This window comes from Watersipora subatra, chromosome 6, assembly GCF_963576615.1.
Source record: "Watersipora subatra chromosome 6, tzWatSuba1.1, whole genome shotgun sequence".
NCBI lineage: Eukaryota > Metazoa > Bryozoa > Gymnolaemata > Cheilostomatida > Watersiporidae > Watersipora > Watersipora subatra.
Window position 1 is genome coordinate 53,983,027 of NC_088713.1, and position 22,360 is coordinate 54,005,386.

Below are 22,360 nucleotides of genomic sequence, written 5' to 3' on the forward strand. Positions count from 1 at the left end.
TCATTCTCTATTCTTTCATTCCTACAATACTATTTGTCATGATATTTTTGGATTGACAAGTTTTTCACGACAAGAGAAGGTTTAGATTGATCAGTTAACATTGGATAATAAAGCTCATAATGTTAATTGGTATATTTTTATGGAGTTTGCCTTAGGAGACTTCATATTTGGTACTTTTTGCCTTTGACTCATCTTTCTCAAGTTTTACAGAGGTGGACTCATTCTAATTCAGATTTAACTGTATTAACTACAGCTGAACTTCTATATCATGGTTAAATAGTTGAATTATAGTCATTTGTGTATTCTTGCGGGCTGTACACTCCAGTACTAGAAAAAGATGGAGACATAACCACATTGCTCATGGACACTCTAGTTACTAACAGGAAGTTAGTCCTGATTTGTTAATAGTTGTTTCTCATGAATACATATTGTATTTCTGTTGGTAGGTATATTTCAATGAAGGTTTAGTTAGAACATAATCATCGAATTGTATAATTTTAAGTTGATGAAATCGTTACTGAAATAATATGGACACCGAAAGTCCTTAAAGGTTTGTGACAAAAAAGGCTAGAATATTTTACCATTTAAAGTTTACGGCTATAGCTGCATAAAGTGTACGGGTGCTGACTGTATAAACCTTATGGGTGATGACTGTATAAACCTTATGGGTGCTGACTGTACAAACCTTATGGGTGCTGAATGTATAAACCTTATGGATGATGACTGTATAAACCTTATGGGTGATGACTGTATAAACCTTATGGGTGCTGACTGTATAAACCTTATGGGTGATGACTGTATAAGCCTTACGGGTGCTGACTGTATAAACCTTATGGGTGATGACTGTATAAACCTTATGGGTGCTGACTGTATAAACCTTACGGGTGATGACTGTATAAACCTTATGGGTGATGACTGTATAAACCTTATGGGTGCTGACTGTATAAACCTTATGGGTGATGACTGTATAAACCTTACGGGTGATGACTGTATAAACCTTATGGGTGATGACTGTATAAACCTTATGGGTGATGACTGTATAAACCTTATGGGTGCTGACTGTATAAACCTTATGGGTGCTGACTGTATAAACCTTATGGGTGCTGACTGTATAAACATTATGGGTGTTGACTGTATAAACCTTATGGGTGCTGACTGTATAAACATAATGGGTGCTGACTGTATAAACCTTATGGGTGCTGACTGTATAAACATAATGGGTGCTGACTGTATAAACCTTATGGGTGCTGACTGTATAAACCTTATGGGTGCTGACTGTATAATGATTCTAACTAGAAATGCTGAGATATGAATATTCTTTCACTGAAATATACACTGTGTATACTCCTATATGTTGTTGGTGTATATACATGTATCATCCGGTAAATACATGCACTCATTTACAGTACACAGATAAATTAAATACTCTGATAGCCCAAACACCTACACCCACCCTCTTCAAGTTTGAGTTATTCATGTTTGACTGTATTTTCTATCATAAATGTATTCTTGCAGGCTGTACACGCCAATACCAGAAAGGGATAAAGACATAACCACACTGTTCATAGACACCCTAGACACTGGCAGGAAGTGAGTCCCAATTTGTTGGTTGTTGCTTTATTCATACGTACTGTATTTCCGCTAGAATTTTATTTAAAGTTTAGTTTGAGCATTAATTAAAGTTATTAAATGTTCAGTTTTAAAACCTTTATTGAAACATTATAAATACCGTGTATCGGTAAATGTTTGATACAAAAAAGTTAGATGCATTGGTTCAAGCTGCTTTAATGCCGGGCATTAGAGTTTATGGTGATCGCTGTATAAAGTGTACAGGTGATGACTGTATAAAGTGTACAGGTGATGACTGTATAAAGTATACGGGTGATGACTGTATAAAGTGTATGAGTGATGACTGTATATAGTGTACAGGTGATGAATGTATAAAGTGTACGGGTGATGACTGTATAAGGTGTATGGGTGATGCTGTATATAGTGTACAGGTGATGAATGTATAAAGTGTACGGGTGATGACTGTATAAGGTGTATGGGTGATGCTGTATATAGTGTACAGGTGATGAATGTATAAAGTAGTGCTGGGCACGGGTAGTAATACTCGTTGAACTCGCGGGTTTATCTTCTCTCGAGTATCGGGTAATAGAGATTTCGGGTATTCCGGTCCTTCGGGTTCGGGTTTTGACTTTCAAGTTCGGGCTTTAGTACACGGATCCGTCGGGTAGTGTTAACAACATAGATATATATCTATATATAGATATATATAGATATATAGATATATAGGTATATATATCTATGGTTAACAAAAACTCGGTCTATTGCACCCTGCGCTCTTAGTCTGGGACCACAGGGCATTTCTGTGTCATTTTTGCTAAGGAGGCATGACAATGGGGTTTAACGAGTCTTTAATTCAATAGATAGAATAAAATATATCATACCTTATTTACTATGCCTACTAGAAATATTGTAGTCAAGCAGTGATTACTTGTCATTAAAAGGTGAGTAGAAATACACCAAATTTTATTTGCGCAATTAGCCAAATCGGCTTCGTAAACAAATCCATGCCATTTTTAATACGGCGTGTGTTCGCTATCACCGATAACACATAGGTCCTTAGTCTGTTTCCGCTATCGCCTTGTTAGAAACAGCTATCAGCGTTGATAGTAGTTGATAGTGAAAATTTAATAACTCTGTTTAAATTGATTACCACAGCTAGCTATTATGGATTACATAATTCATTATAATCAAGTTTTACTAAGCCAACAAGCCTTACTAACGGAAAAAACCGATAATGTAAAGTTTTTTATGATATTTGGAGCACCATCTACAAAATTCAGAGAGGTACATAGAACATGCTTAAGTATTAAGCTACCATAGACCCTATCTTCTGCCACTTGTTGACACGAAAATGCCCTGTATCCCCAGACTATCTTGACTGTTTAACAATCCACCTGTTAACGCTGCGAGTACGAATGTCAGTCAATGAAAACTGAAAAATGATAAATAAATAGAAAATAAATATAATTGCTTTGTAAATTTGAAGATATATCTGTTTAGAAAACTTAAACATAAAATCCATATCAACAAATCCGATACCCGCAAAACCCGAAGGCAAAGAAATACCCGAGCCTATCACTACTAGCTACCCGATACTCGAAAAACCCAAACAGAAGGGGGGCGGGTATAAACCCGTTGACCAAGAAGTACTCGTGCCCAGCACTAGTATAAAGTGTACGGATGATGACTGTATAAAGTGTACAGGTGATGACTGTATAAAGTGTATGGGCGATGACTGTATAAAGTGTACGGGTGATGACTGTATAAAGTGTACGGGTGATGACTGTATAAACCCTATGGGTGCTGACTGTATAAACCTTATGGGTGATGACTGTATAAAGTGTACGGGTGATGACTGTATAAACCCTATGGGTGATGACTGTACACTAGACGCTCCTATAACGTATACCTCCTATAACATAAATTCCAGATTACGTAAAAAAATTATGTGAAGTTTTTGCTTCCTACTGCGGAAAAAATTCCATATAACATAAAATGTCAAGTCGGGCAAGTTTTCAAAATTGATTTGAGTGTCAGTTTATTTTGCCGCACTTGCGGAAGAAAAAGCGCCGTGCGCTTAGCATACTATTTATTATATATGACTTCCGCGACATTCTAGCTTGTCGAAATAAATCGTTAAATACGTCGACAAATAGGTGAATAGGATAGCTGCGCAATGGTTCACAAATACAAAGGCGATACGTAAGTGGAGGTGTTAAAATGTCGGTTTACGAGTTTTATTGTCACGAGCTGGAGTATCGTCGAAAATTATCTTTATCCTAGCCTTGACCCCTGGATAGTAATAGTTGACAAACCGTTAGAACTGCTTTTTATAGTAAAAATATTTTGTTGTTTTGCTTTATTGTACACTTACAAAATATTTGTTACTAGCTTTTCTTTGCAAAGTAGACTTTACTGTTTAAAAAATAAGCAAATCATTGTAAATGAACGTCGAAAATGTACAGTTCCTACCAATTTGTGTGATTTTACCGCAATCATGGTCTATTAAACCAGTGAGGTTGATCAAAACAAGGAGACAAGATGTTGATGCAAACCAATATTTCTGCAGTTACGGTACAGCCTATGAATTAAAAGAGTTAAGTAAAGTTTTACCTTTTTTGCATGACCAAAGGGGTGAGTTTGGAAAGATCTTGGAACGGCTTAGGATATTTACATGTATTTTAGTGTCCTTATAACGTAAATTCCCTAAAACATTAATGTTCCTAGAACTGATTATTTGCGTTATAGGAGCGTCAACTGTATAATGATTCTAGCTAGGGATGCTGAGATATCATTATCCTTTCACTGATATATGGTCTCCTTGATGTTTCAGCACATCTACTCCTTTCTCTGAAGACCTAGTCCATGCCTTACACTACTCTATGGTCAAGGAGATCAACTGGTTATTTCTGAAGAAGCTAGGCATACCCTTTCTAAGTATTATCATACCATAGACACGGTGAGTTTTTGTTTCATGTATCTATAGCCTGTACTAGCGAAATGTCCGAGGTTGCACGAGTATTAAAATTCAGCTAATGAACAATGACAAGTAATGTAGTTGCTTGACGTTTGCCGTTAGCCTGGCACATTGCCAATGGCTAACTTGAGTAAGCCAGTTGTCTACGGCTCTTACTAAAAAGAGTCGTGAAAGCAAGCACGAAATGACGCTGCGTCGTAACGGAGAGCGGTAGCTTATTTTCACCCACATAGGACATATACCACCTAATGAATCCACCAATCTCGCGTAGAATAATTGGTAAGATGTTTGCCTGGTGATGGGAGGTTCCGAGATCAAATCCAGCAGATTGCAAGCTTTTAATTTCAGGATATCAATAGCTATAGCAGGACAAAATGAAGTACACGCACACAAACTTTGAGATCTGTATAATAATAGATAGATTATCGTATAATACAATGCGTGTATTTGTATGTTAGTTTATCACTCCAATGTGCATGTGTGCATATATTTCATAATAACATCTTACTAGGAGCAAAGGTGATATTATTTATTCTAGCTGTGACCTACATTTAATAGGTATACGGTCAGGTGTTGTTTTTACATCAACTCCTCCATATAATTATATGTATTCGTATATTTTACATTCTCCTATCGAGGTATTTTTATCATAGAACACATTGTGTGAAGTCAATGCTGTTGTTTTAGCTCTTCCCAGAAGGCAATCAGGAAATATTTGAAAAATACAGCAACTATATTTATCTATTGCCATGCCAAATAAACTAACCGCTATGATCATCTTCAGGTAAGAAAGATACTCCTCTATAAGTCATCATACTATTCCAGTATTCTACTCCAACTTTCTGTTGTAGATATTAGAGGTTGTAGACAACTCTGAACCTCTTTAAATTTACTTGAGAATTACAGAAACATAATATTATTTTGAAGTCTATATAAATAATTAGACATGGTAAAAGTCATTTCCTGTTCCATCCATTTGCTACCTTTTGTTAATATACTTACCAGGGTCTACTCGTATACTTGTTATTATACTAGCAGGTGAATATGGGGCTGGTCTGGAAAGACAAATGATGGTTCCGTGTATTCTAAAATTGAGTTTCCTTCTCGAGAGTAGTGTCCTCTCTTCAGGAATTGCAAAGGAACGTCAGATGAATAAATGGTAAGGTTTGAAAGCAACAGTACATTGAACTCTCTAGCATATAATGAGCAAGCCTAAGCTTTTTTGTGTTGTGCACTCCAACTTTTTGAAGTACAACATAAACATGATAAAACATGTCAAACAAGAGCTATCATAATAAAACAGGGAATAACAATCATAATTATAACAATGTGCTGATATATTATTCCTGTTTTTTCTCTTCAGTTCGTGTTCAATCTTTCAAATAAGCAAATATAAGAACACTTTGAGATGCTTTCAATGTAAAGCTTAACAAAAATCAACATCCTTGAATCAGCTTTTACAAAAACACCAGATCACAGTCATTGATGTCCTCACATCAACTCTCTTTCCTAATAAAATGATATCATCAGCTTCTGGCTCACATGCTTTCCATTTTCCGACCAATCAATATCTTATCAGCTGACGGCATCTGGCAACAGTTTTGTTCACATTTTCCAAGCAAATTTATTTTCATGCCTCCAGCTTTACTTCTATTATTGCACTAGTAGAGTTTTCATGACATCCAAAGTGTTTGTAAGACAGTTGGAAGTGAGGCTACGAACAATTGATGGCAGTTTGAGGAGTGTCTCTATAGGTTAAATATTGTCTATAAAATTGTTTGTATTCCTATTTTATATCAGGAGTTGTCACCTTTTGCTGTAGGCTGAGAACACATCCATGAACAATGGGATATTATAGTAAATCAAAATACCATAGCTTAGTAAACAAGCTTGGCTACTCCTGCTAGCCGCATAGCTCAAATCATAACTACCATGTACAACTTTTATCATATTTTCTAGGTTAAGCAGACACGCTGATTGCGATTTTATTGTACTTAAAATTAAGATTGACCCACTAACTTTCAAAGTAATGAAGGCTTTTTTACAGCGTTTTAATATCGGTCTCGAAAACAACACAATTGGCACAACAAGCTCCGCCCATAAATATTTGACGTAGCATAGCTTTTTAGGAACGGAAATTAGGGATGTTTAGTCTGATTTAGAATGATAGAGATGGATGTCTTAAAACACATTGTTATTTAAATTCAGCCTTCAAAATAATTTCAGTCTTTTGTGAAAGGTAGATGAGCTATTTAACATTTCATATTTAAGAATAAGCTCAATACAGTGTGATAACAACGCTAGATTAAAATAAAATTGTGTTTTTTGAGCCCATTTCTTCTTGATGTTCAGCCTATTAAACATCCTGTAACTAGCTACAAGCAATTTTAAATAATTTATCTACCTTTCAGAAAAGACTTGCGGAGCTTGTTGTGCCAATTGTGTTGTTTTCGAGACCGATATTAAAACGCTATAAAAAAGCCTCTATTACTTTGAAGGTTAGTGGACCAATTTTTATTTTGAGTACAAAATCGGAATCAGCGTGTCTGATTTACCTAGAAAATACGATAAAAGTTGTATGCGGCAGTTATGATTTTAACAGTAGAAGGCACATACAGTAAAAAATTAGCAGAACCCTGAGATAACATGTGACCTTGATAAGATATAATTCGGTGACTATATTCCAGCAAACCAAACAGAACAGAGCAGGTGCATGAAAGCTCAAAGAAAATTCATAGAATATGAAATTAACTCAAAATCTTAACCGTAAAGATTGCTCAAGTACTACAGTTATAGAGTATAATTATCACTAGTACCCAGGTAGTCTAGTATATTTTATTATTGCTGGTACTCTGGAGTTCTGTGTGTCATGAGAGATCATCATGTGTAATAACTATGTACATAATTATTCTATTAATATTTAATGCCAGTATATTTTATTATTACTAGTACTCTGGAGTTCTGTGTGTCATGAGAGATCATCATGTGTGATAACTACAGTCAAACATGGATAACTCAAACTTCACGGGACCGAGCAAAAGTGTTCGAATTATCAGAGCGTTCAAGTTATCAGAGCACTGTCACAAGTCCATGTATTTACTTATTTATTAGTAGATACATGTACATATGCAAACTATAATATAAATCAAAAGCACAGATGGCTTGTTTCAAATTAAATGCTTCTAATGTAAAGTTTAAAACGTTTTTATCAAAAAGTATAGAGATTTTTCTATCACTTGAGATTGGTTTGTTGTTTGAGGTGATGTTATTGCCAGGACGTTTTTTTAGATTGACATTGGCAAAACTTGATCGTTGTTGAAATGCTCAAAAGAAAAGACATCTTTTTCTTTTGAGCGTTTTACCCACGATCAATTTTGCCGATTTTTCTTGAAGTTTATGCAACTTCAAGAAAAAGTTACCAAAGAAAAATCCCTTACTTTACCTGGGATTCGTTAAGAGCAACACTCCGAGGCAGTTCAATTAAAAGTTTTACGAGGTTTAACGGTACATTGTATATCACTCACGCTTTTTGAATGGATACTTATTGAATGTACACACGTATTCTGTGTTTAGGTCAAACGATGAATAGTTTTTTTAGCTAAAACAACGTATACGTTTAATAAAAACACGGAATCTAATAATACACGGATAATACACGGACACCGGGCTAGCCGGGTCACGCACTCAAGAATTTTCGCCACGCACATACAAAACAACATGATGTTTTTGTTTTGTATGTGCGTGGCGAAAATCCTTGCGCGCGTGACCCGCAAAGCCCGTGCTATTAATCGTATAGCAGTATAAATCAAATTTGACCAAACCTTTTGAAAAGTTGTTGACAAAATTATTTTGCCGATGGTGGTAATAACAACGCTTATGAATTACGAAAATATGAGGTTTACCTTTATGGCTTTGAATAAAGTGATTTTCTAAAGCGATAACAACCGTTTCGGTAGCCGTTGGGCAAAAAAACAGTTCGAATTAACAGTGTTGAGTTTGAGTTATCTATAGCAATTTATCATTACGTGGGAACAGACCAAAGAAACCGTTCGAATTAACCATGTGTTCGAGCTATCTGTGGACGAGTTATCCATGTTTGGCTGTATGTACATAATTATTCTATTATTATTTAATGCCAGTATATTTTATTATAGCTAGTACTCAGGAGTTCTGCGTGCCATGAGATATTGTCATGTGTAATAACAATGTGCATAATTATTCTGATAAGTGAGGAGGTAGCTGAGTGGTGCAGTGGTTGGAGTGTCGGTACTCAAAGTCAAATATATGCGTTAAGTTCCCATTTGATGCATTTCTTTTTTTTAACGCTTCAAGCGAGACTTCAGACAGACAGACACGGCTCTTATTATAGTAAAGATCCTTATTGTTATTGTCCTTCTGCACTGAACTTGTAGTATAACTTTAGTCAGTACTTCGTAATAAAACTGTTTTCTAACAGTTACACATATAAATATATATTTACAGGTTGGTGGTCTTCTTATTGCTCTTGAGTCTCAATGTAGGGGCAGTAGAGCTAAAAACAGAGGGTTTCCATGTACCTTGTGAACCCTGTTTCGCACACTAACTGCAAATGCAAGTATGTGATTTATTAGACCTAGCCACATTAGATTTGGAGTAGTCAGCACAATATTGTGAGGAAACAACTCCTTTTGTACCTCTCTTCATTTTAGCATATTCATGAATCTTAGCCTAACAAAAATAGTGGTCAAAGATTTAGTCAATAATTAAGTTATTTTGTTTTATGATACGCAAAGTGTGAGGGTCAGTATTTCTTTCCGTAAACAATGCAGTTGAACCTCAAGGTTTGAATTTAATTCATACTGTGATCAAACTCGTACATCAATCAATTTGAATATCAATAAAATAAATCCCATTTACAATCACTGATCTCAAGATAATTTCTGACCTGAAAAAATGAAATCTGTGAATTGGTAAATAATCAGGTTTTCTAAATAATAAATATTTAAATATCATCTAACAGTGCATGATAAAAGCAAAGAAAAAGTATTACTACGTCAAAGAAGGATATTATTTAGCTGTCTAACTTTAGCAACGGATTATTACAGCCAATAGAAGTGGAGGTGGCTGAAGCAGAGCATTTTCTTAACTTTAAACATGAAGGGCATTTTTCTTGGTGACAAAATCAACAATGATATGGATTAATTCCATGTTTTTCAACGAATACAAGAAATCATGTATTTGCAAGCCAATAATCTGTTTTGTTAAATTTCAACTTAAACTTAACATTGTATATTTAATCATCACTCTTATTATTAGTTATATTCTCATCTGTTATATCAACTGTTGCTAATCACTTCTGTATTAACAGATAAACTGAAAATATCTATGACAATTCTTTATTCGACGTTATCGACATTTTGTTTACTCGTTGTGGCTAGCTTGGTGACCTTGACCAAAAACCTTTATTCACGGCAATACTAATTATTTCCGGATTCCTCTGTTTTTCTACTTTTTGGTGGGTAGCGTTTTTGGTTTCGATTTGATCCCTCTGTATTTATTTTTTCTGTATCTACAGAAAGAGTCTAATCATCTACATTTCATTATACTGTCAGGCAAATAAGAGGTTGGCTGGAAAGACCAGTGAGGATTCTGTGTATCCTAAACTTCAGTTTCCTTCTGAAGAGTTGCGTCTTTTATGCAGGAATCCCAGAGGCATGTGGAATGAAAAAATGGTAAGGTTTAAAAGTATCAAAACATTGAGCTCTCTAACATAGCACTAAGCACGCATGTCTCTATCTAAGCAAGTAAAAGTTCACCGTTAGTGTTATCTTTTTCTAGACCTTGATATCCAATAACTCTGCCATCTCTGGTGATCAAATCCAACTCTCGCATTAATATCACCTGCAATGAGCAACTCATTTTTGCTGGGTTGATTTTTATCATGCATTTCAACTGGTTGCAAGAGTTTTCTTGGTTTTTCAAAATATTCCATAGTGGAAACACAGGTGCTTATGATAAACAAGTACATATTTCTCTGTAATGGCATGTGCAGAGTCATTATCCTATCAATCACTGCAATTGGGTCATGTTTCATTTCCTAGGCTATGTAATTTCTGGTAGCAAAACCAACCCCACTCTTTCTTTGTTTATACACTTCTCTGCCGCTCTAATAAAATATGTTGCTGCCGCTCACTAAACTCCTTGATGGCGTGAGACTGGTCTCACAGAGTGCTGCGATAATAATGTGGTATATCTGAAATTCTTTAGTTTACAGCGTTAAGGTACAACCATGCGTAACAAATGATTCGTTCAATATGACCGAATCCACGAAATTAACAGAATTCACAGACTTATCCAGTCGAAAATCACACAATTATCTGAGCTGTGCATGCACACCAAATTCTTTGACGAAACGTTTTTAATTCGTTAGACAAGTTATTAGCGAGCACGATTCTAGCAGCTTTTGCAATTAGTATAGTCCAAGACACGTATGACGACACAGAATAAAAGTACGAGTGCACTTCAACTACACCTGATGAAACTGCTTAGGTTGCACTATTGTTGGTTAGCGAGCACGATTCTAACATCTCTTAAAATTTACGTAGTTCGAAGCAAATATGGCGACACACAAGAAAAATATTACGGCAATTTGCTATAGTAAATATGATGGAACTGACTTGATTGCGCTAAAGGTGACAATGCTTTTACCACGGAACTTTTGCGCCTAAAAGGAATTTGTTATTATTAAAAAGAAACGATTTGTAGCCATAGTGTACAAACGATAAAAACCAACAATAGCGCAATCTAAACAGATGTATCGTATGTACTACGTATGCTAAATTACATGGGTACTTTTATTGTGTGTCGTAATACATTTCTTGGAATATACTAATTGCAAAAGCTGCTAAAATCGTGCTCGCTAATAACTTGTTTAGCCAATTAAAAGCGTTTCGTCGACGATTTCGGTGTGCATGCACAGCTCAGATAATGATGTTATATTCGGCCGAATAATTCTGTGAAATCTGTGAATTTCGTGAATTTGGTCAGATTGGGCGAATAATTTGTTACGTGTGGCCATACCTTTAGACAGGTCTCACACAGAGTGCTGCAATATTAATCTGGTTTATCTGAAGTTCTATTGTTGATGGCGTTAGACGGGTCTCACAGGGTGCTGTGATATTAATTTAGTATATTTGAAGTTATGTGGTTGACAGCGTTTGACAGGTCTCACAGAGTGCTGCAATAATAATCTGGTATATTTGAAGCTATGTTGTTGACAGCGTTTGACAGGTCTCACAGAGTGCTGCTATATTAATCTGGTATATCTAAAGTTCTGTTGTTCAGGGCGTTAGACATGTCTCACAGAGGTAATAATCTGGTAGATCTAAAGTTCTGTTTTTGACAGCGTTAGACGGGTCTCGCAGAGTGCTGTGATATTAATCTGGTAGATCTAAAGTGTTGTTGCCGCCAGTGCAATTTTTTCATTATGATTGATTTGAGCTATCACTACCAAGATCTCTTCTGCAAAAATCAAGATGGTCTTGTTACTCCTTTGTTTCCTTCCTAGCTGATATTTCACTGAGTGATGGCGCCAGAGCTAGAACCCTGTTCTAGCCGGACGATAGTTGAGTTGGTATGATTAGTATTGATTTGAATCATTTCCATAAATCTACATGTATAAGGTTTAAAGAAACACCAGTTTTTGGTTTACTAGAATCCTTATCTTGGCAGTACAGAGATGTAATCTAGCAAGAAAGAACAGGTTTACACATACTACCATCTTTGGTATGCTGTTGCGGCTAGCTTATGACTAACTCTTTCTTTTTCTGTTTTCGAGTGCAGCCATAGCACACTTTCTGGGAAGTCTAGTCAGACTATGATGGATATTTTACTTCATTCTAACAGAAGGCCCAAATACACCACAGTTTGGAGCTGGTAGTGCCAGTTTAGTCTCCGGCAATACGACCCTCCAAGCAGGTTGTGTATTATCTGATAGCAGGTGCAAGTATCAGGTGCAATGGTTAAAGTTAATATACAGTAGACCCTTCTAAAACGTAAATTATCTATTCCAGGAACGTTTACCTCATAGGATTATTTGTAGTGGTAATGAATTGTCAAGGCCATTTATTATGAGTGTAGTTGGTGAGTACAGTGACTATCTGTTAGTTATGTACACCCAATCAGTAATTACCTGTATCAGCTCATATTTATTTGATTGTTTTGTTTCTTACAGGTTTATAATTTTCTACATTCACTCTATGCAGATGTTAGACCCTTCAACTTTCTTAAACTCCTTTCTCAGGCTCCGGAGAGGAAACACTTGCCAGGCGTGGACTCACTGCGAGATCGGGGAACCAAAACAGCCATAGGTCATGCAGAGATGTCTATGTGCTATTTATTGTATATCACATCCGCTATTGTAATTGCCGGTTTGTTCTATTTTGTTGTCATCAAGAGAAGATTTTGACTGCGTTCCAGAAAGTGTCCCCCACGAGTGGAGTCAAACCTTGACTATAATAAACCAATTTACTAAGCAAATAGAAAGCTATGTCACCAAAATCTTTATGTTTTTTCTTGCAAATTTTGTGCTAGCATACATGCCATCTTCTTGTATGTAGAATTTTGTCTACTGGTGCTTCTTTTTTTAGCCAATTAACTTTTTGCTGATCTGTTATAAGTTTTTACACTAGCTTTGCCAGGAAATATATCTATACCGATATTCTTAAAATTAGCAATAAATCGCTGTAACCGATTGAGTGGATAATAACAGCTATAGTACTATGAGCACATGAGGAGTTGCTGTAGTACTATGGGCAAGGAATCAATGAACAGGTCCGACTTACTATAGCTGTACTAGGAGTAGTGGTTACTGTAAAGGGAGCCACAGTTCTACTATGAATAAAAATGATACAATGTAGAAACAGCAGTACTTTGTGTCAGATGTAAATTTATTAGAAACTTACAGTGTGTCAGTGTGAGGCTGATGCTGCAAGATGTTGCTTGATAAGTCAGAGGCAATATCAAGAAACTGAGTGAGAATTTATTAACATTAGAGGATTTCAACTGACTGATACCAAAATCAATAAAATTGCAGCTGTTCTAGCAACCACAGCAGGTGTTCTGCAGTTCAATAATACTCGTGTTTACACACACTTCGATCTTTGGAGTTGTTGGCACTATAGGTTAGAGAAGACGACTCAAAATACACTTTGTATTCTCAATTTTGTACCTCGGGAGCACTGCTTGTGCCGCTCACATATCAACCATAGCTTCCATATAAACTGTTTAGTGATGTTTTAGGTACAGCCTGTAGTACTGAATAACATAAATGCAAGAGTCATGGCCTTTCAACCTCTACATGAAATAGATTCTATATTACTGAGCTAGCTTTCCAGTGAAATTGTAAAATATAAACAGCTGACTAACACTCAATAATATATTTCTACATTGTGTTCTCATGTGGTCTATTGGGGTATTTCAACTGGCATAAATATTACCTGCAACCTAATGGAAGGTTATCATATTTTACGACTAAGAGAAAGCCTCAACTTCCTAGTATTTCATGTGATCCATATAAATAATCAGAAACTCCATGTTGGCCCTTAATACGCTGTTCTATGAGCTGTCACCTTGTAGCACAAGATGTTTTTATGTACATGTACATTAAAACATTTAATGTATATAAATGTAAAACACCTTTTTAGTTTTAGTATATGAGTAATTCAAAGCACTACACATTTATTAGCTCTACCTTTTATTAGCTACACTATACATTTTATATTTCAACTGACTGAGCAATAAAATTATCAATAGAAATACTCGTACACTCTATGAATATTCAAATTCCTTCTATGCTTTTAATATCTCTGTTCTTTTTGTAACCAACTCATGCTGTTTACAGATTTTCTACCAATTTTTTTATATCTTTAGATTTTGTTGTCAACTGCTATTCTCAACATATCTTTGTAGATCTATGTGAGTATTTTTAGGTCTCTAAAAGTAATTTTTTTATTCAACACAGTAAATTTTGTAAATACACAGGTCTCTAGTCATGTGAGAGTCTGGTAGGCATCATCTCTGATAAAATTAATACCAAGCATTGTGACAGATATTTAATCACCAACTCAAACAGCACACCTCCTGGCATTTAGCTCTAATGTATACAATTTATGTCATTGATTAGCTAATCAGAGATCTGCTCAACATGCCGGCTGTTGCTTTGAAGTAGTGGAAAAAACATATTTTTGTCTCCATCAGTTATGGAAATACAATTATATGGCCACAAGTGCATTTTCTGACTTGAATAGCAAAGCATTCCATATTTTTGCTATTCATTTTAAAACAAGAATATGATGACTGCTGCCACAAAGCACTGGGAAGAATATAATTATTTATATCTCAAAGATTTATTTTAATACTTATTCTACCCTACATGATGAATTTATTCGCGGATTCTTCCTTGTCATGTTGTAGCAGGTGCTACGTTGAGTCTGTATAATAAATAGCTCAATTTTTATGGTTCATATTATGAAGAGAATAATATTACTATTTGAGAACCATTGAAACAGTGAAGTAGTATCAGGAGTCATGGTAAGTTTTTCATCATGTTAAAAAACTTACACTTCTAATACTTATTAAAAGTATGGATGACTTACACAATAATATTTACCAGTAAGGCTCTGAGAACATATATTAACATGACTCATAGCTTTTATAACAATACATTCCCTCTCTTTAAGATTTATCTCCTCACACTTATTACTTCTATTGTTAAAGAGTTAATCTTCTTAGTCTGTATAAATTGTCAGCTTCACAATTACAAATCACCTTTTCAAAATACCTTGGCTACCAGTTAATACATTTTTGCGATATCAGTAGTAGATCTTTTTAGCTTTTGACATGTCATGTGATAACTGTGGAGACACCTGTGCATTTTGTCAAAAAGGAACTATGTGTTCATAGTTGGGTATTAAGTTGCCTTTTGAATCAGTGATTGAAATATGTTTTATTGATCAATTCTAAATCAATACAATAAAGAATGTTGGTACCAATATTTGCATTTTAGACTGCAAAGGTATCGCAACTCCAGCAGCATCAACTGATTCTCTGCATCGCAAGTCAGCCATACATATGGAGCTATTAAACTGAATTTTCTAGCTGACAGAGTGAACTTTGTAACTAAACAGGTGTTTGGTCATGTGAGAGTCTGGCTGGCATCACATTTGTAATAACACTGCTATTTCCAGCGTGTCAAACATTTTATCACATCTTAAACGACCACCTTCTGACCTTCAAGCTCCTTATGTATACAATTTACATGAAAGTTTATCTTATCAGAGTTTTACCGCAAACAAAATGCTGCCTGTTATCATGAAACTCTTGAAACAACTCACATGGTATTTCAGCTCCCACATATACAAGCCAATTATGTATGTTTACTTTTGACATGAGACACTCAAGTGATACACTTTTACCTTTATACCCTTAAATCTTTATCACTTATTGACATACCCTATAGTGACAAACTCTGTTTTCAACTTCCATAATAAAGCACTCCAGTTAATTGGGGTGATATTTCAAAATGTGAGCTTCAATAAAACATTGACTTTATTCCTGTCATCATAGTGATTCAGTACCATAGTGTCATTTAAAACTATCTTATAGACACCCCAAATATCTAAAATATCCTAAAATTATTTAATGTAGTTCTGAAGATCTCTAGAATTAATGTTACTCCTAGTGTTTGCGGCAACTCTACTGGAAGGTGAAATGTTCACCATCTGTGAACTTGTTGGTTTTTCTTGTTGGTCCCAATCTGTTCAAGGAATTATATTCTCTTAACTAACATTTCCTTCTTCAAAGAGTCAACTTCCATAGAATGTGTATGTAAACCTGTTGGTTATAATAGATCCAGATTACTTGCTGTAAACGAGAGCTTATGCTACTGCAAAGCTTTTCGAGTCATTTCAACAGCATGTTTATTGATGTCAATAGCCTTCACAGCAAAAATAAATCTTATTTATATAATAATTTAACAAAGTCATGCAATTGCTATAACTTTAATTTTTTTAATTATATGTTATGTATTTTATATTGGAAAGTATGACATCAGAATTGTCTCCTCTCAGCAGTTGCATCTATCGTTGAAAAATTATATGTTGATGGCAGATATGAATAGTTAGGCTATCCGTTATAGATCACGCATGACTCATTAAATATCTGTGATAGATCAGCCATGAATACTAAAGATATCTATTATAGATCAAACAAATACTAAAGCTACCTACCATAAGTCAGACATAGAAACTTGGCTGTGTCATAGATAAGACATGCATACTAAGGCTATCTGTCATCGATCAGACATGGATACTAAGGCTATCCGTCATCAGCCTTAGTGTTGGCATACAGTATCACTTCTTCTTTCCACAGCAGACAAGTGTGCTATTTGTCGGTGCAATTTGGACATTTTCTATTTTTTTTAAAAGGTACTTTTTGTAATACGTTTACATAAGAGCCCAGCGCGTGGCTTGACAAGAGATCATTTGGTACGACTCGCTTCCCAATAATGCCCACTATCTTTGGAGATGAATTTTACTGCAACTTAGATGGTCTACGACTCTACATTAACATTATACAATCATGGCTGTTTCTGTTAGCCATTTTAGAGCCTTTTTAGGCCAGCTGCAGCAGTGAGATCAGCTCTAAAGCATTGAAGGGTCCACAATGAGTGGGGGATATCGGCTGTTAATCTATGGTGGTCTAAGAAAGTTGGAATTTTGCCAAGCTATGCAGGTGGTATTATATAGCATGAGTGCAGTTCAATGATGGACATATGTGTTCATAAAAATCACTGCTAGATGAGAAGAAAGGAGAAAATGTATAAAGTACAAGTATAAAATTGTATTTAATTATAAATCTTAAACAAGAACTACAAGTGATTTCAACTAAACAAAGATTAATATATCAGCCCAGAGGTTCATGAAGCTGGTCTCCTGTCTCGTCTGTATCAGTGGGAGTACGCAGATAAATATCTAGTCTGTTAAGTTTTTCCATCATGGCAGCCGTATCTAAAGGAACAAATACTTATCAGTATCTATTGTAAGCAACCATATCATTCATCTCTATCTATAAAAATTGCACCATCTCACAACCACCTTGTGTAAACGTCCTTCAGACTAAGGGTAGGTTTAAAATAGATGGTTTGGAGTTGTAAAAACTGCAGTCTAATCTGTTAAGTATAGCAATACAATTTAGACATAATTCATAAGACCATAAAAACAGATTTGAGCGATTGGCTCCCTTTGAGCATTAACCAATAGAATTAATTGCTGACCAGCCAATAGCAGTGATGAAACAAAACTCATCATATCCATTCCTTATATGTTAATAACTAGCAAGACAACGTACACATGCAGGTAAATGAATACGTGTTGTTACTGATGAACAGTAAATATGTGGATGTTAAAATTCAAACACAAATTGAACTGTTTGTAAAAACTTTACCTGCTGTCTTGCGATTATCTGCTTCTTGCAAAGCTACTATCTGCTGCTGGGACTCTACTAACCCCTCCCTCTGATTGGCCAATTCTAAAACAACAATAGAACCAAGGCTCATGTACTGGTACTGGTACATCTTGCAATAAGAAGCAATAAGCAAATGTAACATGACAATTAGACAGCTTTATTAGCAACTGAACCAGAGTTAACACCAGCCAACTCAACACTGAACAAGGTCAGCTGACCAGCTGGTAAGTAAGACAAAAGATAGAGGGATGGCTCATCCTAAGCTATTTATAGAGCACTAGCTGTACATGTCTGGGCAGGAACTAAACTCAACTCTAGTGATAGTGCATACATATTAGGTGCTACATACAAATGAGGTGTAAAGATGTCATCATTATGTTATGACAAGAAATAAATCCATTTCTACTGAAATTAAAAACTCACCTGCCGTCTTGCGATTATCCACTTCTTGCAGAGCTACAATCTGTTGTTGAGACTCTAATAACTCCTCCTTTAGTTGGGTCAATTCTAAAATAACAATATCACCAGGGTTCATATTCTGCTATTGCAAATTGATAAACTGTTTCGTCAGCGGCAGCAACAACTAAAAAATAAAACTAATCTTATTCTATGCTTGCCTTCTGTTTTGTGTCTGTCAGCTTCATGAAGAACAGCAATTTTCTTGTCAGCGGCAGCAAGGGCTACAACAAAATAAAGAATAAGATTTCGTTATAACTAACAGGCAAATCATCTTATAGATAGGAAGACCTCATCATTTAGTATAGCCTCTGATACTGCTGGTTTCCGTTTTCAAAGTAATCTTATCCTATGCTCGCTCACCTTTTGTTTTGTGTCTGTCAGCTTGCTGAAGGGAAGCAATTGTCTCATCAGTGGCAGCGGCATGTGCTACAAAAAAGAAAAGTGAAGCTTCGGTAAATGCTAAAAAACAAAAATTAAAAATTACTTTGATTTAATCCAATTTCTGGGAAAAAGTTTACGTTTCAAGATCGGTAGACTTTAGTGTTCAAAACAATCTTATCCCAAGTTTACCTTTTGTTTTGTGTCTGTCAGCTTCATGAAGGGCAGCAAACCTCCAGAAAGTGGCAGCAGCGTGGGCTACAACAAAGTAAAAATAAATAATACTTTAATCTAATTCACAAACAGATATCTTATAAATGGGAAGTCTTCCACCTCACTCCATGTTGGAACCAAATTGAAAAACAAAAACATTAATGCAATAAAAAAGTAACACATAGTGATAGTAATGGTATGTCTGGGAAAAAGATTGCTGTCATCAGGAGTAAAACTTTTGACTTTCAGCTATGTAGGCTGATAGTACCACCTACACTAAGTGACTGCCTTTCAACATTCAGGAGTAATTAACCAAAAAGTCACATTTGACTGCATTGGATTGTTGGAGTACTGATACTATTAATCAGAGCTAGTGGATAATTTCTCAAAGCATAGCCTTTGAATATGTTAATAGTTAAAACATAGCTTTAGAATCCACAGCTAAGAGTTTATAGTTAGGGTTACTAGTGAATGAGAATCAACTAGTGTTGCTACTACAAGTAAATACTCAATAAGTTCCTACTGGATGTTGTACTTATCTTCTCTAAGGCTACAACCTGGTGTACAGCATCAGTGAGTAATAATAGACTGAGAACCTGAATTTAAATTGCTAAAAAATTTGAGTAAAATTATGCCATATTTAATTCTTACTCAATCATTGTGATTCTATCTTTAGCAAAAGCAAGAGCTACTCCATAGTAAAAATATTTACTATCATACGAGCCGTGTCTGTCAGAACTACTACTACTATAATTCTAGTAAATAGCTCATGTTTCTATTCAAAACTGTAGTGAGTAATAAGAATATACATGAATCAGGAGAGTTCAGCTAAGTGCTGACTAATAGCTGCCACAAAGTGTTGAGCTGCTAACATCACTTTAATCCTATCAGTTTTGGATAAGGAATTAAAATACTCAGACTGTAATTATCCAAGAGAAAGCAGAAGTGATGAGTGATTAGCAAGGGCTGAGTGTTGGCTGAAGAGAAGAGGCTGAGCTGACAGCATTTAATACAGAGACAGAGCTGAGCTGCTTCTACAGCCCACTGCAGTTTCTATGCAAGGAAAATGTAGATGGAATTCCCCAGGGTATGTTTACAAAGATACCCTGGGAACAAGCAGAGAGTTATGCAATAGAGTAGTACAAGTGAATAGCTGGTATCACACTGTATAATAATCCTACCTGCTAATACTGGCTGCTTCCAGCTCTTGAGCAGCTCTACTGTCTCTTTCTTTCCCCTAGATTCTGCCTCCTCCAGAGGAGTTCTACTGTGATCATTCTTTACACTGAGGAGAGCAGAGATGTTATCAGGAGGGATGGAGGTCAGCATAGACTGTAGAGTTGCTGTGTGTCCCCAGTAGGCTGCCTTGTGCAGTGCTGTGTTCAGGTACATATCCTGTATGTTGAGCAGAGAGAGTCGTTGTTCTACTGACAGGCTGATCAGTAGAGACTCTACTATCTCTGTATCTCCTCTCCCTGCAGCCCATGTTAAAGCTGTACGACCCACTCCAACCTTCACAGCTATCAGCTCATACTTCTTACCAGAGGATACAGTATGAAGTATAAGCTCTACTAACTCTCTATCTCCCTTCAATACAGCCCTGTACAGACCTGTATGTCCACCCCCATCCTTCTCAAACAGCAACTCATCTGCTATTCCTCTCAATGGAGTGAGTAACAGTTGAGCTACTACAGGATGGCCACGGGAGATAGCCAATCGCAGAGCTGTATATGACTTACTGTCTCTGATAGTTGTTATAAGCTGAAGTAGCTGATCAGGAGGGGTGGTTGTTAGAGCAGCCCTAAGAGAAGTAATGTCAGGAGCTCCACTAGCTCTAATATATTTCCTAATCCATTGCTCCATTGTATCCTGTAAAATACTCCACACAGTAAAATATGATAGAGAAAAATGAAGACAAATTGTGACTCAACTGCTGACTCTGGGTGAGCTGATGACTTATAAAGCTGCCAACCATAACAGAGTTGCTGCAAGTGAACCCTGGATATTCACAGAGTATAAAAAGGATACTAGGAATGTGATACTCAGAGCTGGGAAATGAAGCATCAACATTCCTGCTATTTGCTCTCTCATGTGTTAATCTAATGGAAATAAACTCAGTAAAATTTTAACAATGACAAAGCAGTAGACAGCAATAAGATTCATAGTCTCCTACTTTAAACACTAATTTCCTATAAAACTGGTGACTAAATACAATCAGTAGCCTGCAGCTGATTCTGACCAGAATAAAGGTAAGAGATGCAGCTAAAAACTCCAGTTTCAGAGCTCCTCATTCTATTCATAAGAGGAATATGACATATTTACAGTAGGAAATGTTTGCAGGTACAGAAATGACTGAGGAATGAAACCAGAGACTCCTGACCTTAACTTAACCTCACTAAAGGACATACTCTATGAGTCTCCTCAGGGTAGAGAGTGATAGTCTCAGGAGGTCAGAGTTATATTATAATAACACTGACTCAGTGTCTCTCCTCAACTACTCTATTATTCCCAGTAAGTAAAATATCAACAAATGCTAATATAACAGTGAAGTTAAACTTACCTGTAGGTACTCTGTATATGATATGCTTGCTGGCCGCTTCATGCATTTTATAGCTTGAATATATATCCGCCCCTCATTCAGCAATCCGGGTCTTGATTGGCTGAAGCAAATATAGCTGATCCAATTACATAATAGTTTGCCAGCCAGTAATGAAAATGAACAGTTAACATTGTAATAATAATGAGTAATGTACACAAGAAACAATATTTAAATAATTCATTATGTGAGTCTATTATATGAAAAAGACATTTGATGAATATTTAAAGCAAATACAGGACTAATGCTAGTTATATGTGTGAGTCTAGCAGCACTAGTGTTTTGCTGCATGAGATTTCTGCCGGGTCTCACCGTGGAAAAAGGAACCATGATTTACATGCTGCTGTCTAACAATACAGCAATATTATATCCCTACTTCAGTAGTTCAAATATCCACCATGCTCAATATAGTTTAAACTATTGACTAGTGGAAATGTCTATATTACTATCAAATGTATTATTATATCAGCTTTACAACTCATAAAACAGCATAATATTCTTCATTTTCCAGCATTTCAGAAGTTTGAATATGCCTAAGCCACAAGTAAATGTTTTACATGCGATCTCTATTTTTTATACTAACTGCACTAGCGAAATCCTGGACTAGGATGTTTTGAACAATCTCTCATCTTCATCAAAAAGGTTTTTTATAGTAATATCGTTGT

General features: G+C 35.8%; 1 protein-coding gene and 1 long non-coding RNA gene across 2 annotated transcripts in view; one reads left to right on the forward strand and one right to left on the reverse strand.

The window, feature by feature from the left end:
• Positions 1-22,360, reverse strand: part of LOC137398366 (M protein, serotype 6-like) — a 526,470-nt gene that overhangs the window by 99,208 nt on the left and 404,902 nt on the right. The window lies entirely within an intron of this gene.
• On the forward strand, positions 10,186-13,219 carry LOC137398701 (uncharacterized). Its single transcript, XR_010978995.1, has 3 exons — positions 10,186-10,257; positions 12,368-12,502; positions 12,759-13,219. It is a non-coding gene; the product is annotated as an uncharacterized lncRNA (long non-coding RNA).